The sequence below is a fragment of the Aythya ferina genome (assembly GCF_964211825.1).
Source record: "Aythya ferina genome assembly, chromosome: 1".
NCBI lineage: Eukaryota > Metazoa > Chordata > Aves > Anseriformes > Anatidae > Aythya > Aythya ferina.
Genome location: NC_140296.1, coordinates 66,665,111 through 66,682,778, shown reverse-complemented (window position 1 = coordinate 66,682,778; position 17,668 = coordinate 66,665,111). Strand labels below are relative to the sequence as shown.

The window sequence follows — 17,668 nt, the reverse complement described above, 5'->3', positions numbered from 1 at the left end:
GAGTTTATTTTTGAGTCATTATTACTCGTTCAGAGACAAGCTTCTCTCTCAAGAGACTATACAATTTTGATAAGGGATATACATGCAAACACTACATTTCCTTTAGGAACAAGAACATTCTCTGACAATGTTTTAGGTAACCTTAATAAGCTAATGATTATGCTATTTTATTCTTAGCTTATTTCCAGCACAGTTAAACATCAGTCTGATCTATATTTCTAATGTCTATTTTTCAGGGAGTCAAACATCTCAACACTTGGTATCTCTGCTTTGGCATTATATTAAATCCAAGGAAAGTGCTTACTCATGGACAGGACAGTTGAAAAGAGCTGAAATTCATGTTTCTAGAGTCTTAACCTGAAGCTGAGGTAAATATGTATTGTAAGTATGCTTTCAGACACAGTGATGCTGATGGGCCTATAGAAAAAGATGCTAATTGTGAAGCATATCATTCAGGTAGAGTAATTCAGTAGAGTCATTCAGGTGTAACTCATCAAAGTGATGAATTGCATAATTTTCGTTTAAAAAACATGAGATAAGACAACAGTAGTTAGCTTTGCTGTGATTCAACTGCAAAGAGGTTGTTAAAAATATTTTTTTATTCAACCGTTTTAAAAGACATAGGTTTGTAAACAGCTGGCAATGATACAGATTAAGGAGGCTGATTAACAGATTCACCCTGGTTGTTGCCACAGAGATATTAAAACTTACTGAACTCGTGGTGAATATTGCTAAGTTCATTAAAAGGGGTACATCTTCTGAGTGTCGGAATGGTTGTTGACTAAACAAGTGCTCATTTCTGACTTTTTACAGAGGCAGTTGGATATCTCTTGGATTTCTCCTCTCCTCAACTTTGCTATCTAGATTTAATATGGTAAGAGTTACCACAATTTGAATATCATAGACTAAAATGGAATGGAAAAAAAGAGGAATGGTTAAGAGGTACTCAGATTTTCAGGTGGAATAATATGAAAGAAGGAATAATATGAATTATGAAGGAGGAATAATATGAAAACATACTTTAAGTCTTATATGATGTATGCTACAGAATTTAATGTAATTTTGCTCTAAGTTCAATATCTTTTCTTTGAACTATATCATACTCTTTTGGAAATAGTCAGGCTTAAATGAAAGCTATAAAGTACAGAGAAATCCACCACATCTTTTGTAATTTGTTCCAATAGTAAATTAATCTCATTATTAAAGGAATTGGTCTTTTTATCCACCTGAACTCAGAGAAATTCAACCTACAGTGTACTCAAGGCTTCTCTTGCCTTTTGATGACAGTTCTTCAAGAAATGTGGAGATTTATTCCTAGGCAGATTGCTAGAGGTCTCCGGACAGTGATCTAAATGGCTGTTTACATACACAAGAAAAAGTTCGGATTCCATAGGTGTCTTTCTTTTTCGTATTCAGGATGTAGATTGTATGATTGTAGGCTGTAACCTGATTAAACTATACTGAGCAACATTTCCTGGTGGTATAAATACCTGGGATTTTCTCTGTAGATGTGAAGTTGTCAATTTTGTTGATTGAGCGGTCACAAACCGTAGTGGACCAGAATGTGCAGGAAGATAGTATCAATACCTGGCTGGGCTATTTGTTTGATGAGAGGTGTTTATTAAGATACAACAAATATTAGATAAAAGAAATTAAAAATAATATAAGAAATTAAAATATTTTTTCTTCATTAAGAAGAAAAGTAATAGGAAACATGGGTTTTAATTATTAATAATAAATAGAGACATAAATTATAAGGAACAAAAATGTTCAGTTTATAACTATATAAAAAGAATTAGAATTAGCCAGTAGGTCAATAATGAATATTTTAAAAGTTACTGTTCAAAATAAAAATGCTTATATTTCTATTAAGTACAAATTTCAGAAGTGTGCTAATGTAATACAGGAATAGAAATAAACTACTAAAATGTATATAAAAGAAAGGAATATCTTCATATCTTATATTTCATTAAAGCAAAGAAGATAGATGAAAATGCGAATTAAAATTAGTAATTTTTGTTTTTTTCTTGGAAGCATGCTATTGTTTTAATAGTCAAAGTACACTAAGATGGTTTTATATTAATATCAGATGTGCCAAATTTAATTTCCTAAATTTACAGATCATGATAGATTACTTCTAACTTCTACAAGACTAGCTCAAGCTTGATGTTTAAGCCATCCTCTTCACTGACATCCTCATCACTGACTATTTATAAAAAAAAAAAAGTGCAAAATGGTTTAGATTCAAACAGATGTACTTTGTGATGAATTCTGAGGGGAAAAGATGGAATAAAAATGGTAGTCATTATGGTAGTATAAAAAATGCAGAGAAAGGGAGTTCAGAGCAAGAGAATGGCTTTCTAAATAACTGCCTTACTGTGGAAGATGGTATTTACAGCGGCTGGAAAATTAATATCTCCAGAAACAAACCGAAACAGTGTGGGCCAATGTTTACAGATTCTATCTTGGTCTTTTCTCCTCTGTATAGAAGGAAATGGCCTTTAAAGACTTCAGGAGGCAAGCTCTGCATGTCCAGCTGAGGCACATAAATGAGACGGTGAAGAGCTCCTTTAGAGACCTTTGTAGGTACTTGCATCTATCATTTGGCTGTGGAAACAACACATAGCACATAGTTTAGAAGGATTAACCTTACCAAATGACAAATATTAAGTACAATCTAGGCACATTCATCAGGCAAAATGATTCTACCTCCCACAATGGTTTCCAAATTTGTTAATATTTTACTATGGGTACATTTAATTGTCTGGAGATTTTGTGACTCCTTCAAAATATGCATGGAGGGAGAATGAGATCGACAGATTCTTTTCCTTTTGTTGATCCAGGAGCGCAGGGTGAAGAAAAAAAAAAAAAAAAGCTGTTACATGGGGTATGCCTACTCCTTACTACTTGCTTTTAAGCACTTGTGGTAAATTAGAGGGCAATAATGTTGGAGACCAAAAATTAATTAAAGTGGAAGGCTAATTGAGCATTATCAAATTCTGCTAAAAGTAAGTCAAGTGCCAGCATTGTTGTCATCTTGAAAATTAAGTGAGGTAGCTGTGTAGTGGATGTAAAGTCTAAGTGTATGAGACAAAAAGATCATTAGTATTAATGCCTATCATTTATTTTGCATATGCAGTGAAATATCACAGTCAGGATGAAGGTTCCATTTACTTGGCAAGGTACAGATACAAATGAAAATGTAATAGCTGATGTAAAAGCATTTTGGATTTAGACCAGGAGACCTGAAAAAAACTCATGTCCAAAAGTTCTTACTTACATGATCAGTCCCAGAGACACCGAAGAAATGATTCATCTGTAGAAGGTGAACCAATAGAAAAGTATGTGTCAAACTGAATTATAATATAAAGCAAAATTGGGAATTACAAACAGAAGGAAGAGACTGAGGGTAATGGCATAAGTGGCTTGTTTCATGTGATATATGGAGTAATAATTTGTGTCAAGAAGATGGTTGCTGTTAATAAAGAAGGGGGAGATGTGGGAGTGTGGCCATGGGGGTGGGCAAGCCCCATGGTTGATGATAAAATCAGACTCTTAATGATCAGGAACGTAAAAGAGTTTAGCGGGAACAAAAAAGAGTGATTCCGGAGATGCCATGCAGTCTCGGGTTGCTTGTTCTCCAGCCGTTAAGGCATGGAAGTTGCTGGGTGTTTGCTGTTGATGGGCAAAGTTGTTTGACCAATGAAAAGTTGTTTTGAAAAGGACTGCTGTGGGGAGAAGGGTATAAGAGGGGAGCCTGCCCTCAAGATAAAAAGACAACATGACATAATGAAGTTATGTCATCAATAAAGAAGTAGAAAAAAGGAATGAATAAGGACAGGCTAGCAGAACAGAGACCAGGACGGGAACAGGCACATTGATCACTTCATGGAGACGGGTTCAGCCAAACTCAGCAAACCACTCAAAGAAGCTCATACAGAAAGTTGCTGGAAATAGGCGCACCAGAGCTGGAAAGAAGCTCAAGCTGAGAGAAGCGGACCCGCGCACACAACTGCCCCTCGCTGGTAAGCAGTTGCGCATTATGAGGAATCATACGTCCTTAGAAACAAAGACTGTCCTGGTAACCTTACAGCTTATTCTCTTTATTAACAATCAGACAGTCTATGTTCCTGAAATATGGGACCAAATTGAGGTGTGGGACTCTGCTACGAAAAACAACAAGGTTGCAGCGGGATTGCTTGGCACCTGGCGAGCAGTCTCTGAGGCCTTAAAGAGCCATGTGGGGCCACAGTCAGAAACGTGTGGTTTGCCAGATAGTGAGGGAGCTGTGGGTTCATCCAGCCATCCTTCTGCTACACCATCGCCCCCCCCACCGCTACTGCCATTGCAGGCCTTTGCTGTTATGCCCCCTGGTGACCCGGACTTGCCTTTTGGCCCAGGCCCTATTGGCCTTGAAAAGGAGATGGATATGTTTCTCTTCAATACAGGAAGAATAGGATACATAAGGCCCGAAGGCCCAGTTGCTTAACAACTTAAAGCAAAGCATATTGTTCCCATGACTAGCACTGGAATTCTCCGGTGTTTGTAGTCAAGAAAAAGAATGGAAAATGGAGACTCTTATATGATCTGAGAAAAATTAATGAAGTCATGGAAGATATGGGACCACTTCAACCAGGATTACCAACTCCAATTTTGCTCCCCCAGTCATGAACATTAGTACTAATAGACTCAAAGGATTGTTTGTTACCTTTTCTGATTGTACATATGTATAGGCGTATGTAAAAGCAATGCTCTGTGTTTAGAAAATTCGATGTTAGTGTGTGTGTGTTGGTAGAGCATAGACTTGCCGTGCACTCAGTGCTGTTTACTTGCCTTTTATAAATATTATGAAATTCAGATTGAATGTTATAAATGAAGATACATCTCAGAAAGAGTAAGCCTCTTGTTTTTTTGCAAAGGATGCAAAATCAAACTTTGTCATTACCTACCTTGCACTTAAATTCTTACCTTAAATAGGGTACATGCAGGCTATAAATTCAATCTGAATGTTCTTAGTAGAACAGACTAAGCTTCAAAACCATTTAAACCTCCATGGGGTTATAAACAGCCTTGGAGCCATAGAATCTACAAGAAGGGCCGGAGGGCAGACCCGGGAAACTACAGGCCTGTCAGTTTGACCTCAGTGCCAGGGAAGCTCATGGAGCAGATCCTCTTGACAGTCATCACGCAGCACTTGCAGGGCAAGCAGGTGATCAGGCTCAGTCAGCATGGGTTTATGAAAGGCAGGTCCTGCATGACGAACCTGATCTCCTTCTATGACAAAGTGATGCGCTGGGTGGATGAGGGAAAGGCTGTGGATGTGGTCTACCTTGACTTCAGCAAGGCTTTTGACACCATTTCCCACAGCATTCTCCTCAAGAAACTGGCTGCTCTTGGCTTGGACTGGCGCACGCTTCGTTGGGTTAGAAACTGGCTGGATAGCCGGGCCCAAAGAGTCATGGTGAATGGAGCCAAGTCCAGTTGGAAGCCAGTCACTAGTGGCGTCCCCCAGGGCTCGGTGCTCGGGCCGGTCCTCTTTAATATCTTCATTGATGATCTGGACGAGGGCATTGAGTGCACCCTCAGTAAGTTTGCAGATGACACCAAGCTAGGTGTGTGTGTTGATCTGCTTGAGGGTAGGAAGGCTCTGCAGGAGGATTTGGATAGGCTGCACCGATGGGCTGAGGTCAACTGCATGAAGTTCAACAAGGCCAAGTGCCGGGTCCTGCACCTGGGGCGCAATAACCCCAAGCAGAGCTACAGGCTGGGAGATGAGTGGTTGGAGAGCTGCCAGGCAGAGAAGGACCTGGGAGTGATGGTGGATAGTCGGCTGAATATGAGCCAGCAGTGTGCTCAGGTGGCCAAGAAGGCCAACAGCATCCTGGCTTGTATCAGAAACAGTGTGACCAGCAGGGCTAGGGAGGTGATTGTCCCCCTATACTCGGCTCTGGTGAGGCCACACCTCGAGTACTGTGTTCAGTTTTGGGCCCCTCGCTACAAGAAGGACATCGAGGTGCTTGAGCGGGTGCAGAGAAGGGCGATGAAGCTGGTGAGGGGCCTGGAGAACAAGTCCTACGAGGAGCGGCTGAGGGAGCTGGGCTTGTTCAGCCTGGAGAAAAGGACGCTCAGGGGTGACCTTATTGCTCTCTACAGGTACCTTAAAGGAGGCTGTAGTGAGGTGGGGGTTGGCCTGTTCTCCCATGTGCCTGGTGACAGGACGAGGGGGAATGGGCTTAAGTTGAGCCAGGGGAGTTTTAGGTTAGATGTTAGGAAGAACTTCTTTACCGAAAGGGTTGTTGGACACTGGAACAGGCTGCCCAGGGAAGTGGTGGAGTCACCATCCCTGGAAGTCTTTAAAAGACGTTTAGATGTAGAGCTTAGGGATATGGTTTAGTGGGGATTGTTAGCGTTAGGTAGAGGTTGGACTCGATGATCTTGAGGTCTCTTCCAACCTAGAAATTCTGTGAATAACAAAGATCAAAAGGGACCCTTGGAGATTATCTGCTCCAGAACCCTAAACCAAACAGGGCTGATTTCAAAGAACAGTTTGATAAGGCCTTGTCCAGGTGACCTGTGATTATCTTTAAGGATGGCAATACCTCCAGGTCTTGGAGCTTCTTTTTCACCACAGTCCTTTGGAAAGTTTTTTTTGCCTTGTACCCAGTTGGAAACTCAGTTTAATATGTCCTTTTCCCATCTTCCTTTAGTTATGCAACTCTAAGAAAAATCTGGATCCCTTTTTTATGTTTTTGTAGTTGAAGACAGTAATGAGGTACCCCCAAAAGCTGTTCCTTCTCCAGGCTGACCAAGTCCAGCTCCTGCAGTTGCTCCTTGTGGTGCAAGTTCTCTATCCCCAAACATCTTGGTGGCCCACCACTGAACTCACTCTGGTTTCAGAGAATTGTAGAATGTTAGGGATTGGCAGGGACCTTGAAAGATCATTTAGTCTAACCCCCCTGCTGGAGCAGGAACACCTACATCAGGTCACACGGGAGCCTCTTCAGGTGGGTTTTGAATGTCTCCAGAGAAGGAAATTCCACAACCCCCCTGGGCAGCCTGTTCCAGTGTTCTGTCACTCTCACTGTGAAGAAGCTTTGTCTCATATTTAAGTGGAATGTCGTACGTTTCAGTTTGCACCCATTGCCCCTTGTCCTATGTCACTGAGAATCATAGAATCATAGAAACACAAGTTTGGAAAGAACCTACAAGATCATCTAATCCAACCATCCTCCTATCTCCTATACTACCCACTAAGCTATTACACCGTATCTCATAGCACCTCATCCAGGTGCTTCTGGAAGACCGTGAGGGACGGTGACTCCACCACCTCCCTGGGCAGGCCATTCCAGTGCCTGACCAGTCTTTGAGATAAAAAGTTTTTCCTGATATCTTATCTAAATCTCCCCAGGTGCAACTAGTGGCCATTTCCTTGGGTCCTATAATTAGTTATCTGGGAGAAGAGGCCCCAAGCCTTTCCTCATAAGGGGCATGCTCCAATCCCTTAATCATCCTCATGGCTCTGCTCTGGACTGTCTTAAGCAGTTCCCTGTCCTTCTTGAACTGAGGGGCACAGAACTGGATGCAATATTCTAGATGTGGTCTCACTAGGGCAGAGTAGAGGGGGAGGAGAACCTCTCTTGACCTACTAACCATGCCCCTTCTGATACACACTAGGATGCCATTGACCTTCTTGGCCATGAAGGCACAGTGCTGGCTCATGGTCATCCAGCTGTCTACCAAGACCCTCTGGTCCCTTTCCCCTTCGCTGCTCTCTAACAAGTCATTCCCCAACCTATACTAGTACCTGGAGTTTTTCTTTCCCAGATGTAGGACTCTACACTTGCTCTTGTTGTATTTCATTAAATTTCTCCCCACCCAACTCTCCAACCTGTCTAGGTCCCACCTGATGGCAGCACAGCCTTCTGGCATGTCAGCCTCTACTCCGAGTGCACTGTCAGCAGCAAACTTGCTGACTGTGCACTCCATTCCCTCATCTAAGTCTTTGATGAATATATTGAACAACACTGGTCCCAGTACTAACCCTTGAGGGACTCCACTAGATACATGCCTCCAACTAGATTCTATCCGATTGACTAGAACCCTCTGGCTTCTTCCCTTCAGCCAATTCACAGTCCACCTCACTACCGGTGTCAAAGGCTTTACTGAAATCAAGATAGACCATGTCCACTGCTTTTCCGCCGTCTATCCACCTGATTATATCCTCATAAAAGGCTATCAGGTTGGTCAGCATGACTTTGCCTTGGTGAAGTCATGTTGACAGCCTCTAATGACCCTTTTATCCTTGATATGACTAGAGACAATGCCAAAGATAAGTTGTTCCATCACCTTACCAGGGATGGAGTTAAGTCTGACCGGTCTATAGTTACTCAGGTGCTCCTTCTTGCCTTTTTTGAAGACCAGAGTGACATTTGACTCCAGTCCTCAGGCACTTCTCCCAATGCCCATGACTTACCAAAGTTGATGGAGAGTGGCCTAACAGAGGCCACTAAGTATCCTTCTTGAAATATCCTTCGCTATAGTCCTGTATATCTAACTAACTCCTTGGAGCAATGGGCAGTGCAAGACTGAAGCCTCACAAAAGACCAAATAAAACTGAAAATTAGATAATATTCTTACATTATAATCCAGAGTGATATTCAGCAGACAGATGGCAGCACACAAAAAAAAAAAAAAAGTTTGGGTAAACTTTATTTAATTTAAGAGAGGACACTCTTTAGATTTTAAAACATGTAAATAAACCCTCATATTTAAGTGGTACCTGTAGAAATCAAAGCAACTTTCTGACTTTTTGGTTAAACACATACCCCATTCTGTTTGTATGCAACTAAATGCTACTGGGTTTGTCCTGTAGACAGCATACGGATGGTCACAGACACAAAGATGAACAAATGAGAGTGTAATTGAATATATAAAGAAAGTGTGTTGGGAAGGTGACAATTTCAAGCACTTGAAAGTCAGGAAATAACATTTCCTGTAGTAACATTATCTCAGACATACTGCATATTTTATGGCATGGCTTATATTTTACCACACTTAAAGGTAAGACACATACTTACAAAGAAAAGGAGAAATAAAAAAGATTGCACTAAGAGGGTAACCTTTTCCATATCCAGGTTTTTAAAAGCTTAAAAGGCTAACTGTGATGCATAACTTATTTAATTTTTTTTGTGTGCTTAATATTCATTAATAAAAAAAAAAAAAAAGGAAAGAAAGAAAAAAAAATAAAAAAAAAAAATAAAAAGAAAAGCAAGAAAGTACAAGGCAATCATTTCCAAAGAGTTTCAAACATTTCTGCTGTGGGTATATTATGGAAACTGCCTTCCTTTAAGTACACATTTCTGAAACTGTGTTATAAAAAGCTATTAGAATTTTCAGAAACAAAATCTCATTCTGGTGAAGAAGACATACTCAAATTTATTCAACTTAATAAATTATATCAAGAGATGTTAAAATACTATCCAAAATGTTTTCTGGAATACTGGTATAGAAAGAAAAAAAAAAAAAAGGACTGATAGAACTTTAGAAGGATGTATAGGAATGCTGTGACAGTATCTTAAAAATTAATCAGAATGATCTAAATGTCTACAAATTACATTTAGACTGACTGATCACAAGCTAAGTCATGATTGGGATAGACAGAAATTCAATTAGCAAAATGCAGTAGCCTAACTAGTAAGCATCTATGCGTCTGTATAAAAAAAAAAAAGTCACACCACACACATTTTATAAACTATCTGATGAGGTTTTTATCTTGATCAACTAACATTATTACATTTTAAAAATAAACCTCTCCAAAATATATGTGCATATGTTCATATGTGCACTATATGAAGTAAGTTCATTAAACTCTTACGAAGTGAGAGATCAGAAGAAAATAATTGGAGTTGAAGAATAAATCAACTGGTATTTTAATCCTGAAAAGAGCTTCAAATGAACCCAGACCTATTCAGTATATTTACTAGTTATCTGAAAAAGTTGCTAGTTAGAAATAAAGCAGTTGCTGGTGAAGTTTGCAGATAACCTGAGCAACTGTGGCATGTTAAATAACAAAGAGAAATCCTACCAACGGACCTGTATTGTACAGGCTCTCACAATATCAGAGCTTTTCAGTTAAATGAAATGTCACACATAAGGGAAAACAAAAAAGGCATGTCATGTTTTCAAGATGAAGGAGGCTTCTTTGAAAAAATAAAAAATAAAACAAAAACAAACAAACAAACAAACAAATAAATAAAAACACCCTAAACCAGTGCACCAAAGGAGGATATAGTTGGCAAAGTAAAAGATCAGATGAATATATTTTATACAACTAACAAAACACAAAGAAGTGGAGGGAAATCTACTGTATTTTTTCACAAATGTAACTTAAATTTCTGAAATATTTGTTTCAGTATGTAGTTTACACCTAAGGAAGAGTAAAGGTAAAGAAAGCAGAAAAAATATCTGACAGTCTGGAAAATCTAATCTAGAATGGTTGCATCAAGAAGTCTGCTCATCCTTGCCACCCAATATTTTGGTGTTTAAATATCTAATGTTTAGGTTCAGGTTGTGTGAGGAGAATTAACTTAAGCCTCATAGATTTTTTTTCTAGTCTTTTATTCCATCCAGTAAAAAGCTTAGTTGTGTTGCCACATACTAGTTGTTGTTTTTGTTGTTGTTGTTGCTGTCACAAATATAAATTTGTAAACTGGACATCAGACTTCCCTTCCAGTTTCTGACAAGTAAGTTGGTTACTTTCTAACAAGTGCAATCCAAACCTGAGATCAGAATTACAAAAGAAAAAAACAAAAAAAACAAAAAAAAACAAAGTTTTATCCTGGGAAAACTGGATGAAAACAATTTTGAAAGAGAAGATAGATTTATTTTTAACCCTTACCATCTCCCAGTTACTGTGATCTTATTTTTCTCCTAATCATCATATTACCTGAGAAACTTCTATATAAGACCAAGAGCTGTTAATGCAATTTATGGAGAGAGTTATAATACTTTGAAATAGTTTTATTAGCTATATTTTCTTTCTTTTTGTTGGTTGTTGTTGCCTATTAGTAGTTAGCAGTCAGAAAAGTGTTCTACATATCATGGTATGTGAGTCCGTTTAACAGCTGGAAGAGGATCATTTTTAGTGAAAGGAAGTATTTTTGTCACCCTTGACACTTTTGAGTGTAAATGTGGGGAGAACTCCTTTAGGATTGAACAGTAGAAGAAGGAAGAAATCCATTTAAAATGTACATTTGATTATTTTGTCCAATTCTTATTCCTTTATAATGGATTTGTACAAATTTACAGCCACTATATTTGGATGTCTTTTTTTTTTTTTTTTTTTTTTTTTTTTTTTTTTTTTTCTAGTTCAGAATTTCCTATTTAAATTTTTAGCTTTAAAATGGTTTTGCCAGCTTGGGAGACACTCTTTAATACAAAGAAAAGTACAAAAATGACTGAATACTATTATGGAATGAAATGAGAGGAAGAAAGTATTAAGGGGTGAAGGAGGTGTTATTGATGTGAGAAATGAAATGGAGACCCTTTTCCAAAGACTTCTTAAAAGAACTGTCCTTACAGCGCCTTCCTGCCATTTTCTCCCTTTCCCCAAAGATTTTGTAGGTAAAACCCTGTATTGTAGGTGTTTTTCTATCCATGAAATATTCATCAGCTCTGCAGCTTTTGCTTAAAGGAAGGAGCCAATAAAAGAAAAGTACTTTAGATATTCTTATAAGAAAAAGAAATTCAGTGCTGCTTAACTTCAAAAATTAGGTACATTTGAGAAAGAGAACTATGCCACAATCTTCAATATATTAGCTCTCTCCCTATAAATGTGTAGCTAATGATGTAATGTGTAACATGAAAATCATATTGAATTTATATTCGGTTACACTAGAAATATGACCTTTCTCATTTGGAAAAATGTGGGTGCTATTTTTCACCTGAAAGGGGCAATCTAAACAGAGTGGCTTTTGAACTCTAAGACAATGATGATGATTTTAGAAATATTATATCAGAGGAATGCTGGTTATTTGAATTAAAACATTGTGTGAAATATCTTCTGAAATAGATTCAGGTGCAGTGAAATGTACCAAACATCATTTCACGTTAATCATTGCTAAAAGAATAATGATAATTCCTCCAAATAAATAAGTTATTATCATATACATAATGTGTTGTGTTTTTTTTGTTTGTTTGTTTGTTTTTTCAGTTGAAAGGGGTTGTTTTCTGAACTATCTCCAAAACATATTGAAAAATGAAGTTAAATACCATTATTGCAGCTCAAAGTGTGATGTTCAATGTAAATTTTATTTGATTTAAAAACAAAAACAAAAACAAAAAACAACCAAGAAAACAAAACAACACAGAAAATATACCTCTCAGATAATCAAAACCACTTTTTTTTTTCTATTTTTTTAATATTTTTTTTTCAGGACCATCAAAAAGCAAAAACATTCATTATTCACAAAATTGTACTTACTACCTCTTATTTGTTTTGAGTTTCAGGGTCAAGAATGGAATCAGATTTAGAAATGAACACACAACGGCTACAAATTTATATTCTCCCTTCATCTCAGCTCCTGCAAGAGATCCTTTACCCTGATGAAAAATCCTTGTGGCCCAATTTGTCAGGATGTGGGTGGTGCTGAAGAAGCAGAAGTACAGAACCTGTAGGCAGGTGATCATGCCTCACAGGTAAATCTGGGAAAGACCCTTCCAAAATGGCAAGACTGCAGGACTAAAGTTTTCCCCAAAAAAGAAGAATGTGTATTGGGAAGAAAAACCCTGCATTGAGATTCATGGGTGCTCCTTCTTTATAACCTCAACTTGAATAAGACAACACAAGACATACAGGATTGGCATATGTGAAGATAACATTCAGGAAAATCAAAGTCCCTAAATTATCTGGGCTTGCTTCTTCATAATTCATTTCATCAAGCTTTTTTTGAGAAAGACTAGTTCATCAAATATAAAACATCATGTTGAGAATATTTATAAAAGGATTTTTTTTTTCATAAAGATAGAAGGGAATTGTGAAAGCTAGCTGTTCTCTATGAAAAAATACACCATATAAACAATCAAACAAAAAAACAAACCCACAAACAACTGATTTCTCATCAAAGTTGAAATATATGAAAACTGAAGAAAAAAAAAAAAGTTTACTTTTCTTTAGTTATGCTTTCAAAACTACTTTTGGTTACTTTTGAACCTACAGTTTTGTTCCCTAACAATCTGAATTCCTGCCACATGGTCAAGATGGGCCAGCTCTTCTGTGGTGCATTTTGATGATTTTTTCTGATGTCTCATTGCAGTACAACCAGAAAAACATCTCCCATAGAAGACTGAGAATATACGGCTCTTGGAGAGCACTCTCCAGTTTATGATTGTAATCATAATTATGATTACACATTAATATTATACATTATGATATTAATAATGTTTTACTTATAATAATATATAATTTATTTATTAATTAATAATAATATAATTTATTTAATAATTAATAATAATAATAATAACATAATATTATACATTATGATGTATTATGATCAAACCAAGATAATATGCTTTGTCAAAAGTGTGTGTGACAGCTGTGTGTGAGTTATGTTTGCAAATTCCATTTTGGGTTAGCATTCAGGCAGGAATCTTTTCTTCACTGATCACCTTTAGTATGAGAAATTCTTAGGTCAGCAAGAATTTCCCTTGCTATTCTCACAGAACATAGAGGAAGCCTCAAAGACTAACTTTCATTAGACACTTGTCTTCAAAAGGTTTCAGTTCAGTGAGGGGAATCCCACTTATTCTTCTGTGAATATTATGCTAGAAGTTTTGATTTTTTAAGATATAAAAAATATTTCATTTTAGAAAGGTGTTTGAATTTATCGTATACAAGTTTAAAATTAAAACTATTTTGACTCGACTAAGACATTTAAGTCAATCTTAACTATTATCTATGAACTTAACTATCTGGCTTTGGTAAAAGATATTTTTCCATAAACAAAGGAATTTTTGATGGAATAGCCTGAATCTTTTAAACTTTTTTTTTTTTTTTTTTTTTTTTTTTTTTTTTTCTCCCCTCCCTATATGGCTTGGAAGTAATGGAGTAATTCCTATTATCTTCCTATTATCAATGGAAATGGTCTGCATTTCCATTCCACTCATAGGGGAATCACAGAGAACAAGAAATTCACCTTGGAAAGGAATTCTTACTTAGGCTACTAAATGGTGTTTTACAGAGCTTGTCAGTTATCTTCAAAATACTAAAACAAAATTTTGCCTTATTGAATCTTACTGAAAGCCTCACACTTTACTTCTTTTTTCCTGTTCCTCCATGCCTCAAGGGAGTCAAAACTTTGGGCCCTCATGCTACAATGTGTTTGGCAGTTGCTAACTCCTCTGTCATGGGTAAGAAGCATCTGCTATAGAAGTCCTCATCCCATTTTTTGTGGAGTCTGAGTCTCTTCTGCCCTGGGATAGATGTTAACCTCTCAAGAAGACATGGAGATGCATTTGGAATGAGGAATGCTCCCAAACATGCAAGGAGGAATGGACAGGTTTAAGGCACAGATACACTATTAGGTTGCCTGAGTCTAGACCATGTTTTGGCTATAAGCAGAAGCTTTTGAACACTACAGTGAAGTCTATCGAATGGATATTTCTGCCATGCATGATCTGAATGAGTCATTTTCACTGTGTCTGCCCTATATTTCAATCATTTTCTAGATCAAGAATAACATAGTAAGTCCCTAGTAAGAACATAAATACTTGTTGTTTGGCAAACCCTTCTAAAGTGCCAGATGGAGCCTTAGATGAAAATTATTCTGTATTGATAAATAAATAAATAAATAAATGTAGATTTGTGAAAATTGACTGCTATGAAAAAAATACAGGATGAAAAAAAAAAGCAATCCAAAAAAAAAATAAAGTAGAACAAAACCAATAAACTTGCTGTTACTCATGCAATGCTCATTGAAAGAAAAATACCACACTGATATTTTGTACTTCATCCACTGGTACCATTATACTTTCAACAGAAACCTTCATAACTACATACATTGGCAGCAACAACCTCCAGAAAATGAAGTTTGTTCTTAAAATATGTTCAGCATATAAGAAATGTATTTCTTTATCCTCATTCTTTTTTATTTTTTATATATATTTTTTATTATTATTTTTTAATGTGTTCTACATTCTTTATCAAGGTAAATCATCCTCTGAACTGACTGTGGGACTGTGGAGGATGTGCGCCTTTTCAGAAGAACAGCATTTGCCTGTGGTAGATGATAAGACAGAATGCATACAGCTATTTCATATCCCTAAAAAAAATCATGATTGTATAGCACTATGATAGACTTCTTAGTATACAAAGGGTTAGTGTGCATCATTAAAAGAATGAGCAAGCTTTTGATTTTAATTGTAATTGTAATCCTCTCCACTGAAGCCTCAAATGCATCGTTTGAAATCTAGTGGCAATGTGAGTTTTCACTGCAGCCACTTTACGTTTGTGATACATTAAAAGGTGTAATCCAACTGAAATGTAAATCGCTGTTCTTGAAAACAAATTACAAATGGAGATAACAGGGCAGCATACTAGCACTAAAGCATCCGAGAGCCCATCTGAGGCAGTTTTCTTTCAGACCCAAATTGCAGCAGCCCTGTTATCATGGGTAATAGGGTGCTGCTAAGGCAGGTTGATTATAAGGCTATGGTAAACAATCCTTTTAAATGCAGTGCCTCAGTAGACATGCACATACAACATTAATCAACTGAATTCAAACAGAGCCACAAAGGGAAGTGGTGGACCAGCCCCTGTTGCTTTAGCTCACACAGTAAGTGGCCAAAGTTCAGTCCTCTCTTGCCACAGTGGTCTTTTCCATCCCTTCATAATCAGTATTAACTTGTGTGAAACCTTAATTGTGAGCCCTGTGGAAAACAAGAAAATGAGCCCTTGAGGTTTCCTTTCAGAAAGGGCTGTGTTTTCATGTTTCAAGGCATAGCAATTTTGCTTCACTTAGGCAGTGACCTCCCTGGGACAGGGCCAACCCCTGTTTTATGTATTTGCTCTGCTTCTGGGCTGGATGAATGTGTAGGATGGATTGGGGGGCAACCTCCACCCTGTGGTGCAGACACTCTCCAGCCTAGGGTCTAGGATGCAGGACCACCATGCAGTGCTAATCCAGGGAGAGACCAACCTTCTCTCTTCTGAGGCCCTTCTACCACAATAAATCAGACTTTCCAAAAAGTCTCCACACAAATAGCCAACATTAGTGTTAAGAGTAGCTATCACTTCTCCCCCTACACCCATCACATTTTATATTACCAGCCCCCCTTTGAAAATCATTGTTTATTACACTTCTCGACCTGCTTAAAAGGTTCATGGATTTATATAGCATGTTCTGCCAAGAAATCTCCTCTATGACTGGAGATTTGTTTCAGAAGATCTGCTGTAATGGGGTGAGGAGAATAAGCATCTATTGGAAGGATGTTGATGTAACATGGAAAGCAGGTAAGTTACAGAAAGAGCAAAGTGCAATAAATAGCTTCTATTTAAAATATAAATAGAGTAATTTAAGTCTGCCTGAAGATAGTTTAAATAATTCAGTATGTGATAATAATAACATGCACTGAATGATAGCTAAAGAATACCTTATAAAGTAACTTACAGCAATACTGTAAGAGGCCAGATACGAGTAATCATTGAGCATAGCCAAATACAGAAATTCAATTCATTTTGGAAAATTTTAATTGAATACTTTAATTAAAACATCTGTAATTCTTTAAAACAAGGAATATCTGCTAATTCAGTTCATTAAATAAAAAGAGAGCATGTAAATGTGGGAACACTATGGAACATAGCAGAAGAAGCACTTTAAAAGTGACACTCATATAAAGTTTGAAACCCAGGTGCTAGTACACAAGAAAGTGTTACTAATGGAGTCTGAGGCCTATTGCATCAAAGTTTCTAGTTAAAATCCAGTTACAACTTAGTGATATAAAATATTTCCACAATATATGATGGAAAATGTTATTAATCTTCAGACCTGGTTTCTAGGAAGTGTCTGTATAACCAGAAACTTAGGGCCATATTAGGTATCTTTCTGAAAACTTGGAAGATTGCATGGCTATGGGTAATGCTTTGCTGTCCACTCCAGAACTTGATCCTCTGGGAGAGGGTATTTTCAGCATTCTCAGGGACAGTGACAATACACTGAACATGTTATAAATGAAGTCTCAACTCAAACTGAATTTTGTAATATTTATAAAAGAAATATTTATAAAAGGTATAAAAGGTATAAAAGGCAAGTAAACAGCGCTGGGTGTGCGGGAAGTCTATGCTCCACCAACACGCACACACGAACATCAAATATTCTAAATATACAGAACATTGCTTTACATACTAAACCCGAGTATGCCTATACATATGTGCAATCAGGAAAGGTAACAAACAATCCTTTAAGTTCCATTACTTAACAGTCACCATTTTTCCATTCCTTTTTTTGATTACAAACACCAGTCTCCATTTTCCATTCCTTTTGAACAATATGTCTCGCTTTAAGTTGTCAAGCAACTTGGTCTTCAGGCCTTATGCATCCCATTCTTCCCAGACTGAAGAAAAGCATATCCATGTCCTTTTCAAGGCCAATAGGGCCTGGGCCAAAGTCCAAGT

General features: G+C 37.4%; 1 long non-coding RNA gene across 2 annotated transcripts; it reads left to right on the top strand.

Moving 5' to 3' along the window:
• Nucleotides 1-241: 241 nt before the first annotated feature.
• Nucleotides 242-13,959, top strand: LOC311440051. Of its 2 annotated transcripts, none has more exons than XR_014695182.1 (3): nt 242-368; nt 814-874; nt 12,508-13,959. It is a non-coding gene; the product is annotated as an uncharacterized lncRNA (long non-coding RNA). The 2 variants fall into 2 exon arrangements; XR_014695183.1 differs by having other exon boundaries at nt 12,502-13,959.
• Nucleotides 13,960-17,668: the final 3,709 nt, after the last annotated feature.